This window comes from Bos indicus, chromosome 19 (genome assembly GCF_029378745.1).
Source record: "Bos indicus isolate NIAB-ARS_2022 breed Sahiwal x Tharparkar chromosome 19, NIAB-ARS_B.indTharparkar_mat_pri_1.0, whole genome shotgun sequence".
In the NCBI taxonomy this organism is placed as follows: domain Eukaryota; kingdom Metazoa; phylum Chordata; class Mammalia; order Artiodactyla; family Bovidae; genus Bos; species Bos indicus.
The window spans coordinates 61,442,796-61,470,035 of NC_091778.1; positions in this window are offsets into that span (position 1 = coordinate 61,442,796).

Genomic DNA, 27,240 nt, shown 5'->3' on the forward strand with positions numbered 1-27,240 from the left:
GGCTTAGCGTGTGGGAAGAACTTTCTTAACTGGATGTTTTGTAAAGGCTTATATTAACCCCTGGTGGCTCAGATGGTAAAACATCTGCCTACAACGCGGGAGACCTGTGTTCAATCCCTGGGTTGGGAAGGTCTCCTGGAGAAGGAAATGGCAACCCAGTTCAGTATTCTTGCCCGGAAAATCCCATGGATGGAGGAGCCTGGTAGGCTACAGTCCATGGGTCACAAAGAGTCAGACACGACTGAGCAATTTCACTCACTCACATTAACCCAGGGCTTCCCAGGTGGCGCTAGTGGTGAAGAAGCTGCTGGCCAATGCAGGAGACACAAGTTCGATCCCTGAGTCAGGATGATCTCCTGCAGGAGGAAATGGCAACACAGTCCCGTATTCTTGCCTGGGAAATCCCATGGACGGAGGAGCCTGGCGGGCTTCCGTCCACGGGGTTGCAAAAAGAGTGGGACATGACTGAGTGACTGAGCACGCATGTTAACACAAGCAGATTTGTGCCCTCATGCCTTCGGTTCATAACTGCCCTGGCAGGGCTGCAGACTTTTTAATCTGCGATGCTAAGTGTGTGGTGCTTCCTATGGTGAGTCTGTCCGCAGTGAAGCAACTGTTTCCATAGAAACAGGGATGCAGGTACAGATGGCCTCAAAGGGATGGTGCCCAGGCTCTACCTGCCAAATGGGAACAGCCTCCAGCTGTGGTCCTGGCCTTGAGCCATGGACCAAGAGGGTTTCTGAGGACAGCCAGGCCACTCAGACCCCAGGCAGGGCCTGCAAGCCACGTGGATGGTGTCAGTAAGTCACTGCTGCCTCATCGGTGAGCTCGCCAGATGCTGGCCACACAGGTGGTCTCCAAGCAGAGATGCAGGTTCTGTGTGGGCCTCAGCTGAGTCATCAACATGCCCCTAGCAGGTGCAGGAAGCCTCAGCAGGGAGCTCCATACCTCGGAGTACGGCTTGTCCTCAGCAAAAGTCAGCCATAAGGGGAACACCCACACTGTATACCAGTGCTTTGAGCCATTAGGAGTGCTCAGTCTCAAAGCCATGCCTGATGCTTTGCAACCCCATAGCCTGTAGCCCACCAGGCTCCTCTGTCCATGGGGTTTCCCAGGCAAGAATCCTGGAGTGGGTTGCCACGCCCTCCCCCAGGGGATCTTCCTGACCTGGGGATCGAACCTGCGTCTCTTGCATCTCCTACATGTGCAGGTGGTATGTGTGGAAGCCCGTAATATTAGGCGGCTGAACCATAATTTTTGTGCCACACTGAGTTCTGGGTGCGGCAGCAAGACAAGTCTTTAAAGTATAGGTGGTAGGCCTAAGTAGGCAGTTCTGAATCAGCCAAAAGAGAGAGAGAGAAAAAAAAATCAGCCTTGCCATCCTGTCTCTTTTCCACTGGCTCCAAAATTACCTCCCAATACAGGTCCTTAAGTGGGGACTGAATTAGGGAAAAATTTAAACGTGGAAATTGAGTCACTAAGTCATGTCCAATTCCTTGTGGTCTATACCCTACTAGGCTCCTCTGTCCATGGAATTTCAGGCAAGAATACTGGAATGAGTTGCCATTTCCTAACTCCAGGGGATCTTCCCAAAACAGGGGTCGAACCTGCATCTCTCCGGTGTTCCTGATTGGCAAGGGATCCTTTACCACTAGTGCCAACTGGGAAGCCCAAGGTACCTTGCACCCAAGCAACTCAAAACCAGGAAACAGTGGAAAGACCACTTTGAAACAGAGTTGAAAACTCATGGCTGCACTCGGAAGACTCGAGGTAGATGCACACCCAGAGCTGTGGAACCATGAGCCTCAAGGGATAAGTGCAAATTAGCAGGCTGTGGACAGATGGATACGAAAGAAGAAAAGATGCAAAGAGAGCTGAAAGCAAAGTTTTAATTTGGCAAGAAAGCAGTGATGTCTAAGAGACTAAAAAGTGAGTTTTTCCTCCCGGGTATAGCAGGTAAGTCGTGCCAAAAATAACCATCTGTATCGCAAGGAGCTTACTCTCAGCTGAGCAAGTTTGCACATCACAGATTGTAGACAAGTGTTCTGAACTGAGAGCCATGCCAATGGTAATAAATCCAAGATGTTCTTTGTTTGCTCAGACAAAGCTGGGTGTCTTCTACAGTTCCTTTGCAATGCTAGGTTCTGAAACCATAATATTTCCTGAGATTAATCTCTAGTAGCTGAGGACAATCTTGTTTTCTAAATTTGTTGGTGATAAGGATGTGGGGTTATTTTTATTAGAGTCTTTCAAGAAAGGTCATGGCATTGGAGTCTTCATGTTGAAAGAATTTCATTTCCAGAATCCCAAAGAAGCTACCCGCATTGCTGAGCAAAACACCCCAGGATACAGCTGCTGAATGAATAGTAACTCTAGATTGGTATCAAGTGCACTTCAAGTCGGAGTAGAATGAGAAGCTAAATTGGATATTTTAGAATATATGACATTTTTGTTGGATCTTTGGTGTGCAAAGGGAAGAGAACTCGGTGCAGGGTTAATTCTTTTGGATGCTCCTATACTGTACATAAAACACAAACTTGAACTCACAAGAGGCATACTCTTTGAATCAATTCCCTCCAAGAATCTCTAGTTTGGAGATACTTCATTACTGAGCCATAAGATTGTCACTTGGAGAAGGCAATGGCACCCCACTCTGGTGCTCCTGCCTGGAGAATCCCGTGGATGGAGGAGCCTGGAAGGCTGCAGTCCATGAGGCTGCTGAGGGTAGGACATGACTGAGTGACTTTACTTTCACTTTTCACTTTCATGCATTGGAGGAGGAAATGGCACCCCACTCCAGTGTTCTTGCCTGGAGAATCCCAGGGACGGGGGAGCCTGGTGGGCTGCCGTCTATGGGGTCGCACAGAATCGGGCACAACCGAAGTGACTTAGCAGCAGCAGCAGCAAGATTGTCACTTAATCTTTTTGCAGTACCCTGATATGCTACTTTGGGTCATGTGGTTGGACACAGTTTGAAACGAGAAATAGAAGGGGGCCTGACTTTCCAGCTTTTATTTTATTTAGCATTTTGTTCCGACCCATTTCAGAGCATCCTGAGAGGACCACGTGAACTGCTCACTTGTGGATCTAAGAAGAGACCCAGAATGGGTGTGGCTGGTACTGGAGGGGCCCATGAAATTGAAGACAAGACTGTCCTCAAAAATCAAGCCACTGGTTCTTCCCTGATGGACTTAATGTCTAAGCAACAATGGATTATGACCTCAGAAACCTGGATCAATCATTCTTTGCAGCTTCAGAAGTTCCCCCCAATAACATGTGTGATCCTTCCTACCCTTTAATCACTTCCACCGGAAGAGACGAAGTTGTTTATCAGATCAGCCACTTCGAGGAGCATAATTTGGTCATGCTGACATCAGCTCTTCTTTGCTTTCTTTTTTCCTCTTTCCTCATCCCTAAGAAGTAAAGCTCCTCCCTCCCTCAGTCTGACCTTGGCGGTCTTTGCCTTGCACGTCCAGTCTGGCATGGACACGGCGTGCTTGTATGTTCCATTCAGAGTCACTAAATATATCCATCTGGCTCTGACACTAAGCTCCATCCTCTTCCATAAGTTTTATCATTAATCCAGGTGATAATTTGAACCTACCAGCTTACTTTTGTGCAATATTTTCTCAATTTCCTCAGAACTTGGATTTGGAAAAGGGATGCTCTGTATTAAGCTGGTCAAATTCCCTATAACTAACATGGATCTCGATTTGCAGATAAGATGAATGGATTTTTGTGAGAGAGACAGGCTTAACAAGTTCATGGCATTAGCGAAGAAATGGAGCCAATATCTAGGCAAAGTCCGACTGGTTTTATGTGTGTTCAGTTGGGTCGGACTCTCTGAGACCCCATGAACTGTAGCCCACCAGGCTCCTCTGTCTGTGGGATTTCCCAGGCAAGAATACTGGAGTGGGTTGCCATTTCTTTCTTCAGGGGATCTTCCAACCCAGGGACTGAACCCAGATCTCCTGCACTGCAGGCAGATTCTTTACTGTCTGAGCCCCCAGGAAAGCATTTATTTGGTGGCAAACAGAAATGGGATGAGTTAGGAGTCAGAACCCTTTGCCCCTTTGAGATAAGAGTAACTGAAAAAGAGTGTGTGTAAAGGAGGGTGGAGAAGAGAGAAGAGCTGGAGAAGCAGCCAGGGGTGAGGGGAGAGAACGTTTGCATGGGTGGCCTTCTCACTGATGTGGATCCACCCTCCTAAGGCTCCACGGGGAAGAAGTGATCATGAAAAACATGACAGTCATGACCCAGAGAATCCCATGGCAGAGGTGGGGAAATAAGGTAAGGCTTAGCTCAGTATATACATATGTTAATGTTTATTATTTTTACTTATTTGTACCCATCAGTTAAGAAAAAGCCTATGACATCTCTGGTACTGCTCTCCTTTTTAAAGAACATTTCTTTGTGGTACATATTTGATCTCATGCACTGAATGAGCTGTGCAAAGATGTTCAAACTCAAAGCAAGATTCTGTTCAGTTCAGTCACTCAGTCATGTCCGACTCTTTGCGACCCCATGGACTGCAGCACACCAGGCCTCTCTGTCCATCACCAACTCCCGGAGTTTACTCAACCTCATATCCATTGAGTCAGTGATGCTATCCAATCATCTCATCCTCTGTCCTCCCCTTCTCCTCCCACCTTCAATCATTCCCAGCATCAGGGTCTTTTGCAATGAGTCAGTTCTTCACATCGGGTGGCCAAACTATTGGAGTATCAGCTTCAGCATCGGTCCTTCCAATGAATATTCAGGACTTATTTCCTTTAGGATGGACTGGTTGGATCTCCTTGCAGTCCAAGGGACTCTCAAGAGTCTTCTCCAACACCACAGTTCAAAAGCATCAATTCCGTGGTGCTAAGCTTCCTTAACAGTCCAACTCTCACATCCATACATAATTACTGGAAAAACCATAGCTTTAACTAAACAGACCTTTGTGGCAAAGTAATGTCTCTGTTTTCTAATATGCTGTCTAGTTTGGTCATAGCTCTTCTTCCAAGGAGAAAGCATCTTTTAATTTTGTGGCTGTAGTCAACATCTGCAGTGATTTTGGAGCCCAAGAAACTAAAGTCTCTCACTGTTTCCATTGTTTCCCCATCTATTTGCCATGAAATGATGAGACCAGATGCCATGATCTTAGTTTTCTGAATGTTGAATTTTAAGCCAACTTTTTCACTCTCCATTTTCATTTTCGTCAAGAAGCTCTTTAGTTCTTCTTTGCTTTCTGCCATAAGGGTGGTGTCATCTGCATATCTGAGGTTATTTTTATTTCTCCCATCAATCTTGATTCTAGCTTGTGCTTCATCTAGCCCAGCGTTTCTCATGATGTACTCTGCATAGAAGTTAAATAAGCAATGTGATAATATACAGCCTTGACCTATTCCTTTTCCAGTTTGGAACCAGTCTGTTGTTCCATGTCCAGTTCTAACTGTTGCTTCTTGACCTGCATACAGATTTCTCAGGAGGCAGGTCAGGTAGTCTGGTGTTCCCATCTCTTTAAGAATTTTCCACAGTTTGTTGTGATCCATACAGTCAAAGGCTTTGGCATAGTCAATAAAGCAGAAATAGATGTTTTTCTGGAACTCTCTTGCTTTTTCAATGATCCAACAGATGTTGGCAATTTGATCTCTGGTTCCTCTGCCTTTTCTAAATCCAGCTTGAACATCTGGAAGTTCATGGTTCACATACTGTTGTGGCTTGGAGAATTTTGAGCAATATTTTGCTAGCATGTGAGATGAGTTCAGTTGTGTGGTAGTTTGATCATTCTTTGACATTGCCTTTCTTTGGGATTGGAATGAAAACTGACCTTTTCCAGTCCTGTGGCCACTGCTGAGTTTTCCAAATTTGCTGGCATATTGAGTGCAGCACTTTCACAGCATCATCTTTTAGGATTTGAAATAGTTCAACTGGAATTCCATCACCTCTACTAGCTTTGTTCATAGTGATACTTCCTAAGGCCCACTTGACTTCATATTGACTTCACAAGATTGACCTAAATCAAACAAAAAGAAAAAAAAAAAACAACAAATATTTTCAGCCTCATAGAGCTGCGGGAACCAGACACCTCATTAGAAGTCAATTAACTAAAAACCACCAAGAATTGGATAAGGATTTGTCTTACTTTGGACACAGCAGTGATTTAACTGGAGAGAACACCAAGAACCGTCCTTCCAGGGTGATTAGCATAGCCATTAAGCATTGGTTCAGATTAGGACTGACGCTGAAGGGAGAGAAGAGGCTGGAGTCACAGCGCCCCTGCAGGCAGTTAGAAAGGAGGTCTGTGGACGACAGAAAGGATGGAGTGAAATTGTCAGGTGAAGAGTCTAGTTCTTCAGGGTGCATATTTAGTTTCTAAAATTCTGCATCTCTCTGGTTTAAATATCGGGAGGTTTGGGTTTTTAAGGAACGTTAGAGAGAGTACAAGAGGGCTTCAGTGAGGCTCTATTTGAAAATTTCTTAACAGTTTTTGAACATCCACAGCCAGTAAGTGATGAGTCAGTCCAAAAGAGCATAATAAAAATAATCTCAGCAAGTAATGATATCCATCTATTGCTTCTGTCTACAATGTATTCATTGAAAAGTAGAGAGCATGGTCAAAAGTTTCTCAGAGTTTCTCTGGCTAAAATTTTGTAACATGGCTATATCCATCTATATGATACATATAGTCTACATAGAAATATATAAAATTATGTATTTCTAAAACAAATATTAAAATATATAGGTACTAGAGATAGACACTAAAAGAAAATCTTTGATACACAGGAAAACAAAAAAGTCACTGATTTTATTTATTTTTAGTGTCTTTGTCTTAACTTCTAGAAAATGACCCAACTTTACCATCAGCAAATCTTTGTGCGAAAAAATAATTCTGGTACTAATTATGTATCATTTGGGTTATTTAAGCTTCTCCCAGGGAAAATGTGTTTCAAATATATTTCATATTTGTCTGCTGCTCCAGGGGCCCTTGTGCTGTGCTATGCACAGTCCTTTTTGACTCTTCTGTGAGCCCCTGGACTGCAGCCTGCCAGGCTCCTCTGTCCATGGGATTCTCCAGGCAAGAAGACTGGAGTGGGTTGCCATGCCCTCCTCCGGGGGATCTTCCTGACCCAGGGATCCAATCCATGTCTCTTGTGCCTCCTTCATTGGCAGGCAGGTTCCTTACCACTGGCGCCACCTGGGAAGCCCTGCTTAAACTGTAAGATTTGACCCCAGAAAGGGAGCTCTCTGACAGCAAGCCATGCTCATCCTGCCGTGTCTTCTTATGCTTACGGGGACGTTCCACCGAGGTTTAGAGGAAAAAGAAGTTCCTCAGATAAAAGTATTCCCGTAGCCCTTTCCCCCTAGCATTTTTGATTCCACTGGCATGAATTTGAGCAAACGCCAGGAGACAGTGAAGGACAGAGGAGCTCGGCGTGCTGCAGTCCACGGGGTCTCAAAGAGGCGGACGTGACTTACCAACTGAACAACGACAACAAATCCTATTTAGGAAGGAGAGGCTCTTGCTTAATACACAAACGCTTTTGTAAGAGGATAAGATCTTCCAGGGAACTGGATTTAACCAGACTAGAACAAGAGCGGTATTAGAAATAACAAAAATAACTTAATTCCTAAATGTGTGGGATCTAATTCCAGGCTGACCGGTTTCTAATCTCAGACTCTTTGTCACAGTAGGCAGGCAACTCAGGTAAAGTCCTTTTAACCCGCCAGGGCTTGGTTTTCCCCATTTGAAGATCTTAATTACAGCATTACTTATTCATATGATTGGCATGACAATTAAATAAGGAATACATCCAAGGCAATTCAAAAAGAACTTAGACTAAATCAATATGCTCAGTGTTTGCGGCTTTTGGCTAAAATAAATAAGTAAATAAATATTAACTTGCAATATTCTCTATACTATAGAGAAAATAAACATATGACTTTTTCAGTACAACCTGGATTTTGATGCTCTGACCCTTCGAATGAATGGAGAAATTTTATTTCTTGGGGTTTTAAAGAAGGAGACAACAATTTGTTTTGGGTCAGTCTCCCTGTTTTTGTCTAGGCCAAGTGGTATGTTATAGCTCCAAACTTAGTTCTTAGACAAGCCTGGTTCTTGCCCTGGCATCTAGTGCTAATCAAATCAGCTGATTGGGACACAAACAAATCCCAGTCACAGAGATAAAATAGATTTTGAAACAGTGTCTCACTGAGGTTCCCATTATCGTCCATCTATTCATTACAAAACAGAATGCTTTCTATTCCCTTCGGAACAAAAAGAAACAGTACAATCAAGTATTGTTCTCGGTTGTTGGTTTCTTGTTCTTCTAATGAATTGTGAAAAACGTTCGGGCTCTCCTAGCAAAAGATGAGTAAACATCTAAATTTATCATAATATTTTGCAGGCTCAGAAAGATTAAAATATACAGTTAGGAAAACGCATAAACTTGCTGACTGTGGGAGTTCAGGAAACAAAGAATCTGAGTTTTGCTTTTTGTTGTTGTTGTTATATCTACACTGTTATTACAGAATGTTAGGTTAATATGTGCATTAATTAAGTCATCTCAGATGCACTATAGTATCTTATTATTTGTCATTTTAAACAATTTTGGTCCCATTTCTATGTTAAGCATCCTGCTTTACTTTGGGTTTAATTTTCGTGAACAATAAGTAACTCTGAACAGTAGGATTCAGCCTCTTTTTCCTACGCTACCAGTGGTTCCAACAATAACAAAGCATTTGTTCAAAAGACAGCACAAGGCTCATGAGTGGAAACCAAACACATTTCAGGTGCTCACTGGGAGGCCTTATGTCCATGCCTAACCAGGCTCCAATGGAACTGATGCCACGGAGTACTGGAGGGAGGGAGCTTTCAGAAACGCAGAGACAGCCCTTGTGTCCCAGAGGACCTCGTTTCCCTCCTCTGTAAAGAGAACAGAATATTTCAAGTTTGTTTGTTTTTTTTTCCCCTTGGCTGCACTGCACAGCATTTGAGATCTTAGTTCCCTGTTCAGTTCAGTTCAGTTGCTCAGTCGTGTCTGACTCTTCGCAACCCCATGGACTGCAGCATGCCAGCCTTCCCTGTTCATCACCAACTCCTGGAGTTTACTCAAAACTCATGTCCATTGAATCGGTGATGCCATCCAACCATCTCATCCTCTGTCATCCCATTCTCCTCCTGCCTTCAATCTTTCCAACATCAGGGTCTTTTCCAGTGAGTCAGTGCTTCACATCAGGTGGCCAAAGTATTGGAGTTTCAGCTTCAGCCTCAGTCCTTCCAATGAATATTCAGGACTGATCTCCTTTAGGATGGACTGGTTGGATCTCCTTGCAGTCCAAGGGACTCTCAAGAGTCTTCTCCAACACCACAGTTCAAAAGCATCAATTCTTTGCCACTCAGCTTTCTTCATAGTCCAACTCTCACATCCATACATGACTACTGGAAAAACCATAGTTTTGACTAGGCGGACCTTTGTTGGCAAAGTAATGTCTCTGCTTTTTAATATGCTGTCTAGATTGGTCATAGCTTTTCTTCCAAGGAGTAAGCATCTTTTAATTTCGTAGCTGCAGTCATAATCTGCAGTGATTTTTGAGCCCCCCAAAATAAAGTCTGTTACTGTTTCCACGGTTTCCCCATCTACTTGCCATGAAGTGATGGGACCAGATGCCATGATCTCAGTTTTCTGAATGTTGAGCTTTAAGCCAACTTTTTCACTCTCCTCTTTCACTTTCATCAAGAGGCTTTTAAGTTCCTCTTCGCTTTCCGCCATAAGGGTGGTGTCATCTGCGTATCTGAGGTTATTGATATTTCTCCCAGCAATCTTGATTCCAGCTTGTGCTTCTTCCAGTCCAGCGTTTCTCATGATGCACTCTGCATATTAGTTCCCTGGATATGACTCCCAGGAGTCAAATCCGTTTCTTCTGCATTGGAAGCACAGAATCTTAAGCACTGGAATGCCAGGGAAGTTCATTCAAGGATTCTCTGAAGAACTATAATTCAGAAGAGACTAAAGTGTACTTACAAATAAGGAGAAATTTGCCCACTGCGACATAGGGCTTCCTTGGTGGCTCAGACAGTAAAGAGACTGCCTGTAATGCAGGAGACACAGGTTCGATCCCTGAGTCAGGAAGATCAAGAAGGAAATGGCCACCCATTCCAGCATTCCCACCTGGAGAATTGCATGGACAGAGGAGCCTGCTGGGTTATAGTCCACAGGGTCACAAAGAGTTGGACATGACTGAAGAAACTTAACAGGCAAGACACTTGATGGGCTAGAAGACAGCATTGTGATTTGTGAAAGATAAATTTGAGTTCCTATCCAAGCCAACCACTGATTGAGTGACCTCTCCAGGGTTTCTGCTCTCTGTAAAATGGAGATGTTGGTAGGTTTGGTTGTAAGACACATGGAGCTCCTAACGGAATGCTAATACACACCAGCAGCACCATAACTATGGTCATCCTCTTTTCCCATTGTGGCGTAAGGGGAAGGAAAGAAATGTTACAAAGAAAGATGTGCTTAGTGGTAAAAGTTTCTGGAAGAGCTATGTGTTTTCCCTGATCTTGGAAGAGAGGTGGCAAAGAATTCAAAGATGCAGAAAGAATGGCACGTGAGCCAGGATTTTAAAGACTGGAAAGAAACATCATGTCATTGCAGTTAGGAGGGAAGCAGTTTTAAAAGCATCTTTCTACACAGCATCTCCAAGTCCTGCATACTGACTGCCACGCAGGAAGGTTAGTCAGAGTCAACGAGATGTAGCCTTTGTAAATGCCTCTGTAGCCATGCAGGAAGGTTAGTCAGAGTCAACGAGATGTAGCCTTTGTAAATGCTTCTGTAGCCACGCAGGAAGGTTAGTCAGAGTCAACTGAGATGTAGCCTTTGTAAGTGCTTCTGTAGCCATGCAGGAAGGTTAGTCAGAGTCAACGAGATGTAGCCTTTGTAAGTGCTTCTGTAGGTAAATTGGAAAGATTTTTAATTAAGATATTAAATAGTCAGAAAAGAGGAAATACAGTGTTCACTGAACTGTCACTCCATGACTTAAATTTTCTCTATAAACCTTTTTTTTCCCCACAAATACTGCAAAAGTTAATTTCATGTCTTCCTTTTAGCATGTTAGACAATTCAAAAATTGGACTTATTGCATTGAAAGTAAATGAATTTTGGCATATTTAGTTTAAAATCAAGCTTTCTGGCACATGTATAAAAAACGCACTTGTCACCTGAAAATTTAAAATTTGTCCTTTTCTATCATGATTTGTCTTTTTTTTTTTTTTGCTGCAGTAAGAGGTTGTTTATGCTTTATTTTGGCTTGAGCTGAAAAAGTCAGCAACAGAGCATTTGTGCCTACAAAAAATACAAGATAGCTCAAAAAAAATACGTGTACTTTTAAGTTTCTTATTTAGATTGTAATGCATATTTAATAGTGTCTTTTTATCTTATTGGGATTTTATTTGCTCTTCATAGGATAAGAAATAATATTTTCATTTAAAGTATAAAATAAAGCATACATTTGGTAAATCTCTATATTATCACAAATTAATAAATTCTAATGAAAGATTTTCAAAAATGCTGATTTATAAAAGGCAAGAAATCCCCCAAGTGTTTTAATGGTTTCTAAAGCTATTAATAAATGTTTGATAAGGAAGAGAGCCCATGGCCCAATACCTTTGGGAAATACTTAAGATGAATAAATATCTTTTTTATGCCACTTGCAGGAATTGATTCTTCCATTAAATAAACTTTAGCACTCTGAATTGTCTATTCAGAGCTTTAGTTCCATCCAAGATTTATGCTAATTTTCTTTTCTTATATCAAAAACAAGACTCATACAAAAAGAAAAACATCACTCGGGGAAAAAAAATCTTTCAAAAAAATTTTTTTGTTTTCAAGACTTTTCAAGAAACTAGTAAGGACTTATAAGAAACTTAAATCTGCTAATACACCTTGTGATTTTCTAAATGTCAGATACAGTACGTGGTGTTTCCCAGACTTTCTTGATCATGGAGGTAGCTTAGGCTGAGCAGCCATGGAGTTTGTGGTCTCCAGAAAACACTCAGGAAAAAACTCTCAGCCTCCAATTCAAGCATCATCTAACACATCAAAAATATAACCTCTTCCTTGAGTTTATTATAAAGTATTAGAACATCACTTGCAATCGTCAGGGAATGATAGATTCAATTAATCTCAGGACAGTAACATCAGATCTTTAAACTCACTTGCACTGGGCATTCCTCTAAGAAAAAAGAAGTCATGCCTTATCAGGATCCGAACCATCCAAGGACTTAGAAATTCATCAGAGTTATTTTCCATGTTAAAGTATAAAGAAAAATATATAAACATATGAATAAATGCAGAAAGAGCATTTGATAAAATTCAACCCTTACCAAAAAAAAACCCAACAAATTTCAGCAAAACAGAAACAGAGGGGAAATTTCATAAATAATTCATATTTGCTTAGTTAGATTAACTGAGTGGACCCAAGTACTCAGTTCAGTTGTTCAGTTGTGTCTGACTCTTTGCGACCCCATGGACTGCAGCACGCCAGGCTTCCCTGTCCATCACCAACTCTCGGAGCTTGCTCAAACTCATGTCCATCGAGTTGGTGATGCCATATAACCCAAGAACTGGTACCTATTATATTGTAGGTTAAAATGACTATATAATTTTATCAAATGAGAGAATGAAGTTGGGCATTAAATACAATTTATTTTTCTAAAATAAAATATTTTATAATAGGAATCTCATCATTTATAGTGAAAATATAAATAAATAAATATTACCACAAATTGTACCATCTATTTGTTAGTATTCTGCTTATATATGCATATATCTGATATAGTTATAAACATATAGAAATTATATAGAGTGTGTTTATATACATATATACACACATAAGCATGCTTACATACAATTATACATGCACACTTATGTATTAATACACATACACATATTTATACATAATCATATATCAAAATTATGACCAACTTAGATAGCATATTGAAACAAAGGTCCATCTAGTCAAGGCTATGGTTTTTCCAGTGGTCATGTATGGATGTGAGAGTTGGACTGTGAAGAAAGCTGAGTGCCGAAAAATTGATGCTTTTGAATTGTGGTGTTGGAGAAGACTCTTGAGAGTCCCTTGGACTGCAAGGAGATCCAACCAGTCCATTCTAGAGATCAGTCCTGGGTGTTCATTGGAAGGACTGATGTTGGGGCTGAGACTCCAATACTTTGGCCACCTCATGTGAAGAGTTGACTCATTGGAAAAGACCCTGATGCTGGGAGGGATTGGGGGAAGGAGGAGAAGGGGACGACAGAGGATGAGATTGCTGGATGGCATCACTGACTTGATGGACGTGAGTCTGGGTGAACTCCGGGAGATGATGATGGACAGGGAGGCCTGGCGTGCTGTGATTCATGGGGTCACAAAGAGTCAGACATGACTGAGCGACTGAACTGAACTGAACTGATATATCAAAATATTTAAATAATATGTGTACAGTTTGTGTTTATTTAGCTTAAAATACATTTTTGTAAGATTGAGAATATACATGCTTTTTGAAACCATGTGTTCTTACTGGTTATATAGAGCCCACCTCATAGATGCACGGAGAAAGCGATGGCACCCCACTCCAGTACTCTTGCCTGGAAAATCCCAAGGATGGAGGAGCCTGGTAGGCTGCAGTCCATGGGGTCGCTAAGAGTCAGACCTGACTGAGCGACTTCACTTTGACTTTTCACTTTCCTGCATTGGAGAAGGAAATGGCAACCCACTCCAGTGTTCTTGCCTGGAGAATCCCAGGGACGGGGGAGCCTGGTGGGCTGCCGTCTATGGGGTCGCACAGTCGGACACGACTGAATTGACTTAGCAGCAGCTGCAGCAGCAGAGATGCACTATAGCAATAAGCATTGTGTGACATCTAGTTTGTTTCAAGGTTTTTATTATTACAAACATGATGGAATTGAAGAATTAGTCCTTGATACATTTTGCAAATTACCCTCCAGAAACTCAAATATCATATAGTTGCCTTAATAATTCTTTTCTCTCAAAAACTTGATTCTGTAATATCTAACTTTAATCTGTAGTTGTGAAAACCTGAAAAATTAAGGACTGTTGTTACCTTAAGTTGAAGTTGAATTTTTACTGATTTTTTTGTTGTTTACTACTAGCTGGCAAGGCTTGGCTCTTCTTACTTGATAAATGAGTGAGTGAGTGAAAATCGTTCGGTCGTGTCTGACTCTTTGTGACCCCATGGACCATACAGTCCGTGGACTTCTCTAGGCTAGAATACTGGAGAGGGTAGCCTTTCCCTTCTCCAGGCGATCTTCCCGACCCAGGAACTGAACTGGGGTCTCCTGCATTGCAGGTGAACTCTTTACCAACTGAGCTATCAGAGAATAGCAAGGCAGTAACTTAAGCTCATAATAAGAAACCCAAATATGAGATTTCATTCCACTAGTCAATAATGTAACATTTTTTTCCAAGGGTCTAATCCAGGGGTGGGGGAAAAAAACACTATGCTTAAATTAGTTTTATTTTTAAAAAGACAAAAATAGTTTAACTCGTAGTAAAATAAAATATTTTCATAGTTCAGAATAATTAGAGAAATATAAATGAACAATTGTTGCTGCTTTTTAGTCCCAGATTAGCTATAGGATAACCTTGATGTAGAGAGATGGGATATACATGAGTTAGTATCTATATATAATAATGTAATATATGTATTTATTTTCCTGACTCCATCTACTCAGAGGACCTAGAAGTCGCAATAAAACCAGAGAAGAAATGAACACAGCTAGAGCCAAGATATTGGTTTCTAAATTCCATTCTCCCCCAAAAGGAACCAGGTTCTTTTTAAGACTCCAGGGCTTAGACATGAGAAAGAAAAAAAAAAAAAAAAAGGATATGAGCAACTATTTTGTGGAGCTGGAGAGTAAAGAAGTGCTGAGAAAATAATGAGAGCAATCGAAGCGGCCCACAGACAGAAGGAAAAGTCACGTCCTCCAAGAACTTTTCTCTCGTACATCCTGCTGCTGCTGCTGCTGCTGCTAAGTCGCTTCGGTCGTGTCCGACTCTGTGCGACCCAGTCTCTTGGAAATGTTGATAGATGAGAAAGAAACGTGGCTTTGACTGGTTTTATTTGTTGTTGCTCTGTTTTCTGTTGAAGTGGGGGGTTTTCTAGGAAAAATCCTAAGTGCTCTGTTGGTGGAGAAATGTTATTAGAACTGTCCCTTTCGGCCAACTTTAAGAGTCTTTCTTCCCCAACTATAATACAAGACAGAACTACGGACAATACACAAGTCAGAGGCTGAGCTGCTGGGTGTCCGTCTAGAACCTCACCCACCTGGCTTCCATCCAGCTCTCTGCAGCGAGTGAGCCTTCAGCCTCTTGGGCCAGAAACAGAGACGCAGACACACAGGACAAGCGTATGGACCCTAAGGCGGGGGTGGGGGGCGCTGAGATGAGAGGCTGGGCCTCACACATACACACTCTGCACCGGGGCCCCTGGGAAGCCCCCACACACCCCGCGGTGCGTGAACTGGTAGCTAACGCGAACACGCCGCAGAGCACAGGGGGTGTTACCTAGCGCTCCACGGTGACGCAAATGAGAAGCAAGTCCAAAAAAAGAGGGGACATACGAATACGTACAGCTGATTCGCTTTGCTTTACAGCAGAAACTAACACAACATTGTAAAGCAACTATACTCCAATTAAAAAAGGAAAACCATGTGGGAAAAGAATCTGAGAAAGGATGGACGTACGTATGTGTAGAACTGAATCACTTTGCTGTAAACCCGAAACTAACACATTGTAAGTCAACTATACTCCAATATAAAATGAAAATTAAATGAACAATTTTATCTTTTTTAATTAATTTATTTAGTTGAAGGATAATTGCTTCACGGCATGTTGCTGTCTTCTGCCAATCCTCAGCACGAATCAGCCATAGGTGTACATATGACTCCTCCCTCCTGAACCCCCCTCCCATCTCCCTTCCCATCTCACCCCTGCAAGTTGACAAAGAGCCCATGTTTGAGTTTCCTGAGCCAAACAGCAAATTCGCATCATCCATCTATTTTAAAAAGAGACACCACTGCTAGTCACAAGGTTGTGGCTAACAAGCTTGGCGAACCTTTTATGCAGACAAAGTTTGAGAACAGGAAAATGTGAGGAGGGAGCTAAGGAGAGGATTATTGGCTCAGAGAGAGACCTCATTTCCTTAATGGAATAATAACATGTGCTCTTTCCCCATGGGGATGATGGGAATGAGCACATTTATGATGATAAAACATCCTGCAGCTTGAGGGCATTTTGTGTGCAAAGTCTTACTGGCAAGCACACAGCTTAGAGCTGAATCCACTGAGATCTTTTCTTTCTTCTCAAGGTGTGGGTGGGAGACAGGGATCAAAGGCACACAGGAAACTTGCAAAAGAGAAGAGAGAAATTCTAAACTGGGACTCTATTTGTGTAAACACAAAAGTGCTTAAGCTGCTTCGAGGGGACGGAGATTAAGCTGGAGCATCGTAGGCCGGCCTTGTCACCATACCCTGGGTGCAGACGGTAAAGGGCGCAGGCTTGGATCAGGATGCAAGGGGAATCTGCATGTAAATCCACTGAGATATGAAAACACACTTATATCTAAGGCAGATCCCTGAACGGCTAAGGGAGAAACTCATACCCAACCACGGTAGTACAAGACTTTAAAAAGAGAAGGAGCAGGTGGGACGGATTGAGAGAGGAGTATGGAAACATACACACCACCTTGTGTGACACAGACAGCCGGGGGAATCTGCTGTATGAGGCAGGGAGCTCAGCCCAGAGCTCTGTGACCACCTAGAGGGGTGGATGGGGAGGGGATCGGGAGGGAGGCTCAGGAGGGAGGGGACACGTGCGTACTATGACCGATTCATGTTGAGATACGGCTGAAACCAACACAGTGTTGTGAAGTAGGTAGCCTTTAATCAAAACTAAATAAATTTTTAAAAATATATAAAGATTCTTCCCAAAAATGCTTTAGGACAAAAAAAAAAAAGGATTAATTTAGCACTTTCAAAATTACTTTCAGGAATGACAATGGTTACTTCCACAATAGGATCTGTTAATTTTAAATGCATTGAAATTGTATATTGGAATTTTCTATGCTCATTTGAAAAGTTAAGAAAAGAGACATTTGGAAAATAAAATTGTCTTATTAGAAAGTAAACATATAGGATAAAAGCAAAATGACTAATATTAGTGAGAGTAATAAAGTAGAATAAAAAATAGGATGAGCTTAAGAAAATCAGCTTTAAGCTTCAGAAGTTATTAATAAAAAATACCAGAGGGAATGAAATGGACTACAAGCTCATCCAAAGACCTAAGGAATGAAGATGCTTTGATGTTCTGATGGGCATTTACTTCACCTCAGTTCTTTCTGTGGGGATTTTCAATTAACTTCCTGCAAGTTGAAGCTCGTTTTCATGCTAAAGGAAGTGAAATTCCTTGAGAAATATTTTTTTATGCCTTTGCTTGTCAGGGACAATTGTTCTTAAATGCTGCATCAGAGTTCTTTTTTTTTTTTTTGCCCCAGAGTTCTTTATATTGTAGGCATGGGTATTCTTCTAAACTAACTTTAAAAATCAGATGAAATTTTTACTCAGATCTGAATGATCTAAAGATAGAGCAGGCTTCGAGGTTGGATGGATCCAAAGTTTAGCAGGACTTGCAAATCTACTTTGCTGTTCTCCCTTTGAAGTCTGGCTTTTCTTTTAGCAAGAATTTGCTTAAAGCAAGAGGGAAAGAAAGAATACTCTCAAGTGTCCATGCATATTGTGTGTGAGTGCGTGTGTGAGTGTGTGTGTGTGTGCTCAGTCCTGTCCAACTCTTTGTGACCCCATGGACATAGCCCACCAGGTTCCCCTGTACATGTAGTTTTCCAGGCAAGAATACTGGAGTGGGTTGCCATTTCCTACTCCAGGGGATCTTCCCGACCCAGGGACTGAACCTGTGTCTCTTGCGTCTCCTCCATTGCAGGTAGATTCTTTACCACTGAGCCACCAGGGAAGTTTTCATCCATGCATATGGAGGAGAAGAAATGCCTTCTATGTGTGTGTGTGTGTCTGTGTGTCTGTGTGTCTGTCTGTGTGTGTGTGTCTGTGTGTGTGTGTGTGTGTGTGTGTGTGTTTCCAGACAGTGTCAAGGAGCGCTCTCCTTTCTTGCTTATAGTCTGTAGCGCAGCAAAAACGTCTCCAGCATTTAACCCGTGAGACAAGTCTGTCACCACTCCTGTGTATGTGTGTGTGTGAGTCACTCAGTCCTGTCCAACTCATCACAGGAGAAAATAAAACGACTTTTTCACAAGAAGGATAGATTAGGACATGCATATTCAAGACTGGGAGGCCACATTCTCAAGAATTTGCAGACTGTTGAAGGTGATCCAGTTTTGCTGACTCACTGGTAAATACACCCTTATCAGAAGATCTCGGTAATGCATGGCACTGAAATTTTGGATGAGAAATGGAATACCATGAGACAGCATGCCCAATTCTATTTTTTTTTAATTCTGTATTATTTTATAACTAAAGTAGTACATGCAACATATATGTGTGTTTTATGATAATAAAATATGATAACATAATATAGTGAACAAGGCAAATCTACCAGTCGATTGAATAACCAGAACTTTACTGATACCATCAATACCATTGAGTTTCTCCCTGTTGCATGTAATTTCTCTATTCCCATCCAATCTATGACTTTTCTGTCTTACTCTTACAGACACACACTGTAATTTCATAAGCAATAATCTACAACTGCTCCTGATTATTTTTGAACTTCATAACCAAAATGTCAGCAAAATATAGCAAGCTATAAACAAAAGTATACATTCTGTATGTGAAGTGAAAGTGTCAATCGATTAGTCATGTCCAGCTCTTTGTCACCCCGTGGACTGTAGCCTGCCAGGCTTCTCTGTCCATGGAATTCTCCAGTCAAGAATACTGGAATGGGCAGCCATTCCCTTCTCTAGGGGATCTTCCCGACCCAGAGATCAAACCCAGACCTCCTGCATTGCAGGCAGACTCTTTACTGTCTGAATCACCAGGGAAGCCTGTGTGCTGTGCTTAGTCGCTCAGTCATGTCTGACTCTTCAAAACCCCATGGACTGTAGCCCACCAGGCTCCTCTGTCCATGGATATTCTCCAGGCAAGAATACTGGAGAGGTCTGCCCTCTTCCAGGGGATCTTCCCAACCTAGGAATCAAACCCAGGTATCCTGCATTGCAGGCAGATTCTTTACTGTCTGAGCCACCAGGGAAACGTATACATACTGTATATTTCATACATGCTGTCTATTATAAAACACATACATACTGTATATTATATAAAGAAACAATCCTAATCTTTCCCACAAGCCCTATTTGTACAAAGCAACACCTACTGGGAAGGTTACAGACTCTGCTGTCATTGAAGACTCCTTTCCTTTCCCACCCCTCCTACCAGTTTGTCAGAACACCTTGAGAGCCTCTCTTTCAAAGTATTTCCAGACTGTGACCTCTTTTAACCACCTCAAGGCTCCCTCCTGGTCCAACCACCATGATTTGTTCCCCATCATTCCAAAGTCCCTTTATAGGGCCCCTCTACCTGCTCAGAAGCCTGATCTATTCTCAGTGATCTCTGTGGTCTTCTCAAAACATGAGCCAGATAACAATCCCAGCTGCATCTTCAAGATGAAAAAGGGTTGGATTCAATAACTCAAAAGGGAAGTTGTTACTGCTGTTGTTTAATGGCTCTGTCACGTCCGACTCTTTGCGACCCTATGGACCATAGCCTGCCAGGCTCCTCTGTCCACGGGATTCTCTGGGCAAGAATAGTACGGGCTTCCATGGGGTCACAATGAGTTGGACACTACTGAGCAACTTAGAGTGGGTTGACACGCCCTCCTCCAGGGGATCGTCCTGACCCAGGGTTTGAACCTGTGTTTCCTGCATTGGCAGGCAGGTTCTTTACGTTTGAGCCACTGGAGAAGCCCAAAAAGGGCAGTACGTAAAGCTTAGAGTTGACTTCCTGTTGGTTCCCAACCCCGAGAGCTTCTCAGGTGAAACCTGAAACTGGCCCCCAGAAGCAGAGGGTAAGGAGAGACAGGAAAGAGAGGCAGCCACTCCAGTCTAGCAGGTGATTTGTTGAAGAAGCTGGGAACTTACAGAGGAGGCTTTTCTCAAGGACCACAAGACAGATCTTTGTGTCCTGGTTCCAGACCTCATACAGAAGCTTTAATGGGGCTCAGTGTCCTCTTCAGTCCAGCTAATTAACACACTCATCACCTCCTATTTATAATCCCTACCCAATACTTGGCCACCAGATGGGAAGAGCTGACTCACTGGGAAAGACCCTGATGATGGGAAAAATTGAGGGCAAGAGGAGAAGACGGGACAGAGAGTGAGACCGTTGGATGGCATCGCAGACTCAGGGGGACAGTGAAGGACAGGGTAGCCTGGTGTGCTGCAGTCTGTGGGGTTGCAAAGTCAGACATGACTTAGTGACTGAGCAACAACAAAATGAGTCAAGTCCGATCTCTAGAACGTACTCATCTGCAAGTGAAGCTGTGTGCACCTTTTGACAAGCACACCCTCGTGTCTCCACCCTCCAGCCCCAGATGATCACCTGTCGACAGCAGACAGACAACGGTTCTGTCCTCTGCTTCTGCGAGTTTAAATTTTTTAGATTTCACATGTAAGTGAGTTAATACAGTATTTCTATGTGTCTGGTTTATTTCATATAGTATAACATTCTCCAGGTTCATCCATGTTGTCGAAGATTGGAAAAAAAAAAATCCTTTTTCATGGCCAAATAGTATTTCACAGTATATATCATATTGTCTTTGTTTATTAATCCATCAACAGACATTAAATTGTTTCTGTACAGTGGATATCCTCCTTCCAAATTCTAAGATCATATGGATAGTCTTTTTTTCTTCATTTGACCTGAATTTATCTTGCTGCTGCTGCTATTGCTGCTAAGTCACTTCAGTCGTGTCTGACTCTGTGCGACCCCCGCCATCCCTGGGATTCTCCAGGCAAGAATACTGGAGTGGGTTGCCATTTCCTCCTCCAATGCGTGAAAGTGAAAAATGAAAGTGAAGTTGCTCAGTCGTGTCCGACTCTTAGCGACCCCATGGACTGCAGCCCACCAGGCTCCTCTGTCCATGAGATTTTCCAGGCAAGAGTACTGGAATTGGGTGCCATTGCTGGAGCAGCATAATTTTCAAATGATCTATGATCCTCTATTGCAGAGTATTAAATATTTTTTCCCATACATACTGGGAATGAGGGCTTTTCTTCAATTCTTATTTAATCATCACTCGACTTTGAATTAATTACCAAGTTCTGATTATTTTCTATGTATTATTTCTCAGAGCTTTTCCCCCTACTGTTATTGTTTGCTTCTTAATTTGTGTAATTATATTGTCAAGCAACAAGACTTCTGTTACAGCTTTCATGTTTCCCATTATACCGACATTTTGATCACATTAGAATTATTATGGACTTCTACAGTTATTGAAATTCCTCCTCATGTAGACAGATTTCCTTATAACACAATGGAAGTTATTTGATTGCTCTTCAATGGGGAATTATTTATTATGTACAGAATGTTCTGTCTGGATATAATGGTAACTCATATAAGATAATTACAACCTTGAATTTGGACATAAAAACTAAGACATGCTCCCTTAGCATGTAAATACAGATATCTGATGACTCACTTTGCCACTTAGGATTGGTGTTCACTGTTACAACAATAACCCTTCTGATGGTTCCATAAATGGTTATGATCCAACATTTCATGGGAACAGTTTTAAAAGGCTGTTGCCAGGAATAGCATCAGGAAGAAGCCACGGATTTCTGGAGTTTGGTTAGACAAGTTTTGTCCGGTTATCTCCAGATTCCTCCTTTATAAATAATGCTAACTTTAAAAGTAGAAAGAAATAGGCTTCTTTATTGCTATGCAGAGCAATTACCTATGCATATATTGTGTGTGTGTGTATATATATATATGAATATATATATATTGTATTCCCTCTCCAACCCCTTTTATTAACTGTTAAAAATGAAAATCAAAGGGCTATATTTAATGGTCTTGCATATAGCAGCACCAAGAAAGGGGACAGTTTCTTTTTTAATACCTTATTTAATATGAATAAATCTTGATTTTAGAAAATTAGTCCAAAAGAAATCCATGTGCCATCCAGTAGCTCAAACTAGGCTAGGCATCTGTCAATCAGCTCAATAAATCATGAACTCATATGGAAAATATATTTATTCCAGCTGTGTAAAATTACTATACTTTAAATAGTATATAATACAGTGCATCAAAATATTATAGCAGAAATTAGTTTTCACCCACAGCAAAAGAAATGAAGTGAAAGTTGCTCCGTGGTGTCTGACTCTTTGTGACCCCATGGACTGTACAGTCCATGAAATTTGCAGGCCAGAATACTGGAGTGGGTAGCCAGCTCCCTTCTCCAGGGAATCTTCCCAACCCAGGGATCGAACCCAGGTCTCCTGCATTTCTTGCAGGCAGATTTTTTACCCGCTGAGTCACAAGGCAAGCCCACAGCAAGCATACCCGCAAATCTGGCATTTTTGCAAAAATGCTCTTTTAATGTGGAATCCATAAAAAATGTCCATGTCCATACTGCATTTCCTGAATAACGATCAAAATTATTAGTAAGAATTCAGAGAAATTATAAACTCTGGATTCTGCATTGTTTTAGAAAAAGAGTTAATTTACCAGAATAAGGAATATGTATTGCTATGCCAAGCAGTGTTCTAAGTTAGGACAGCAAAGTTTTTCTTTAAAGGTTTAAATAGTAAATATATTTGGTTTTGTGGATTACACAGCCTCAGTTGCAATTACTCAACGATAGCTGCCTTTGTAGTAGGAAACTGGCCTTATTTAATATGTAAACAAATGGACGTGGCGGTATTCCAGTAAACTGTGTTTACCAAAATAGACGGCAGGCTGGATTCGTCTCACAGGCTGGATTTACCGTTCCCTGTTCTTAGTGTTTTACTTTATAATTTTGTTTGATTTAATTGCCTCAACACCTGCCTAAGGTGCGAACTATTTACTTATTCACAAATTAAAGTTTTGTGACTGAAAAAGCGACAGATGCTTATGGTAAAATATTTGAGAAACACAGAATGATATAAACAAGGTGGAATTTAATTAGGTCGATGCCATTTGGTACTCTTGTGGGCTTCCCTGGTGGCCCAGAGGTTTAAGTGTCCGCCTGCAATGCAGGAGACCTGGGTTCAATCCCTGGGTCGGGAAGATCCCCTGGAGAAGGAAATGGCAACGCACTCCAGTACTCTTGCCTGGAGAATCCCACGGATGGAGGAGCCTGGTGGGCTACAGTCCACAGGGTCGCAAAGAGTCGGTATTTGTTACTTATAGTTTACACATTAGGAAACTGAGATTCAGAGATTTACCCAAGTTGTATGGCTTGTCAAAGGGTAGAGAGCTAGAATTTGCACTTTTTGACTTTGAAGTGACAGCTGACATCACAAAATCAGATAAAGGCATGGGAATCTGAGACTGTGACTTAACCCACAGGCAGCATGAGAAATGAGGCGGGACTTTTGAGAGATGGACAGGATCAGGAAACTTGATAAGAGGGCGAATATCAAACAGAAGGAGAACAAAGCTGGAGATTTCAATAGCCAACGGATCATACGTAACAATGATTACTTAGCTCCGTTTAGATAAACCACAACGACCAGGAAACTGATTTCCAGTGTACCCTCTTGCTTATTTGAGTGCCTAACTGCATACTCTACAGAGTAGAAAAGAAAATATTCACTCCCCCTTCCCCCCACTAATTAGGTCATTTAGGTAGGCAGACTCATTGACAATGGGTCCTTGAAAATAATGAGATGGGAAAATTAAAGAATTAACTGTTCTCAAGCCACCCTGGGCAGGTCTTTTAATCCCTTCTTAGACGTCATAAATGAAGTGAAAGAGCTTGGGCTGAATCATTCTTGAGATCCCATTCAGTTGAAAATTTTTCTGATTACAAATTTTTTTTTCCAATTTATAAATTTTAAAGGCACAGAACTCAGAATTACCTTATCTTTAATAGAGTTATCGAGATGTTCCAGATAAGAGACTTTCTTACTTTACTGAACAATGCCGTCGTTCCTAACTTCACACTATTTTGTTACTGAGCTTTAACAAATAATGTAAAATACTACTACTACTACTACTACATTTTAGCCATTTTTTCCCTCAAACATTACTTATCTCTTCCTTATCTCCCTTATCTCATCCTGAGACTTCAGTTGCAAATAAGTAACACATTGTGAACATGTCCTACACTTAAGTGCATTTATGCTTTTTCCTTCCACTTTTCCTCTGTGCTTCAAGTTGTACATTTTATATTGACTGGCTCCCCAGTTCAGAAATTCTATCATCTTCTCTGCCCAATCCACTGCAAACCCATCAGTTAAGTTCTTAAATTCTTGTGTCCTAATTTTTGTTAGGAACGTTGCTCTATTTTCTGTTGAGTTTTTCTGTGTTTTCCTCTTTCTTTTCTCTATCCTCTTGAGTAGAATAATCACTGTTGCTGCTTAGTCACTAACTGGTGTCTGACTGTCTGTGATGCCAGGGACTGTAGCCCACCAAGCTCCTCTCTCCATGGAATTCTCCAGGCCAGAATACTGGAGTGGGTTGCCATTCCCTTCTCCAAGGATCTTCCCAACCCAGGGATCAAATCCAGGTCTCTTGTGTTGCAGACAGATACTTTACCACCTGAGCCACCAGGGAAGCCTTTGTTAATTAAAGAACAATATTAAAAGTAAACATGAAATCCACGGTACATTTCCATAGTGTATATCTAAATATACAAGTAAGATAAGGGTGTGTAATATATGCATTACACAGAAATACTTCTTTCAAATTATTTAAAAATAATAACTCAATTTTTTAGAAAAGGCAAAAATATTGAACGGGCACTTCACAACAAGTGAATAGAACACAAAACAAGATGCCAATAAGTATAAGATGCACTCTATTAGTTATCAGAAAAATAGAAACTAAATAACTAGACCATCATTGTAAAAAGCTGAGAAGGTACAATGTTGCCAAGGTTGATGAACAACTATGAGTTTTATCTACTTCTACTGGGAATATAAATTGGTACCGCCACTCGAAGAAAGTCCCTGACACTGGGAAAGATTGAGGGCAGAAGGAGAAGAGGTTGTCAGAGGTTGAGATGGCTGGATGGCATCATGGATACAATGGACATGAACTTGGGCAAACTCCGGGAGACGGTGAGGGACAGGGAGGCCTGGTGAGCTGCAGTCCACGGGGTCAGAGTCGGGCATGACTGGGCGACTGAACGCCAACAATCAGTTTGAACAAGTCCATGCTCTAAATGCCCAGTGATTCCTTTTTTATTTTTATAACACATAAATGTACATAAAAAATGTCTAAATATATTTGTAGCAACATTATTTATAAGAGCCCCAAACTATAAACACAATATCCATCTATTATAAGATGGATACATTGCAGTAGCGTTCATACAATACAAAGATGAGAATTATGAACACATTCTCCTTCAAAAGTGAGAATTATAAACTATACAGAGCAACATTTCAGAGACAGGCATGCTGATACAAAGAAGCCAGACACAGAAGTGTATACACTGTTACGATCCCATTTATACTCAATTCAAAAATAGAACAGACTGATACCTAATGACAGAAATAAAAATAATGGTTACTTTCCTTTGGTGAGGGAGGGAGTCCCAGGGAATATTTTAAGTTGTCAATAATGAAAATGTACTTTGGGGTGTTGATAATGAAAATGATATTTTGATTTTAAACAGTTTGTTTACTTGGTAAAATTCATCAAGCTGTAACTTAAAATCTGTGCTTTCTATTTATGTATAATTCAGTAGCAAAGATTTACTACAAAATGAACCAGAAAGAGGGAACTTTGTCCATATATCACAAGAGGCAAGGTGTAATGAAGTAGAATTCATCGGTTCAGCCCTCATTTTGACATTAGAAGAAGTGACTCAGCTTCACCTGACTAAAATCAACTCAGGAACAGATACAGAAAAAAGGTATCATGGGAATCATCATACAAATGCTACCTGCCAGCAAGCAACGACATGATGACTTTCTTTGTGTTCTTCTCCCATAAATGTAACCTGGACACGTCAAATAAAAGTCTATTAACTTTTGAGTACGTGAAATTAGTAGTCATTTAATAAATGGAGAGAATTAAGCGGATTAGGTAAAAATCTTAGAAAGGACTGAGTCATTTCTCAAACATACGAGTGAGTGAGTGTGTGTGTGTTAGAGAGAGAGAGAAAAAAAGGCAGAGAGAGACAGCATTCAACAGATTTTTTTCAGTGATGCATCCCCTGGAGAAGGGAAAGGCTACCCACTCCAGTATTCTGGCCTGGAGAATACCATGGGCTGCATGATCCATGAAGTCGGCAGAGAGTCAGATACGACAGAGCGACTTTCACACTATTCACAAACACACACACACACACACACACACTGAACAAAGTAAGTAAAAATACGTACAAATATGTGAAAATGTGGTTTTGAGTTATCTGCAATACAAATCTCTTTATTAAGCACATGACTAAATGTTCTTAAGCTAATGCAGAAAAAAAAATGATGTTATGTGAGATTAGTAGGGCTCCTGATATTCATTGTTTTCCTACAAAATCAAGCAGTTGTGCAATTTCATCATCATTATATTAACTATATTAATAATAAATGTTCACTAGTTCCCAAATGCCAGTTAGTGATTTTCATTCACTGTTATAATAAAAACGTTTTCTTCTTAGTCAAGACAAACATCAAAATTGATTTTACTATACTTCTCAACATCTGAAAATGTTGAGAAAATTAGAAAAAATATATTAGAAAATAACTGGCCTTAATGTGACGAATATAACATTCTGGGAGATGAAGTTTTTCTGGAACTGCCAGTTTCAAAATTCCATCTTAATTAAATAACAATGGAGTCTCATTCTCCCGTCTCTTTTTGCCTAATTAAAAGCCAAGTAATGGATTTAAAATGAGTCTAATTAGTTGCAAAGCTTCTACTGTTCTTGCAACATCCTTATCCCAATTGAGCTAACATACACGTTTAACAGTTTCCATTTATCAGTAGGCAAAAAGTACATTTCTCATCTTCCAAAATGGTGTCTACCCTTCAAGGTTTTCAAGTAACATTTATGGCCTCCATGGAG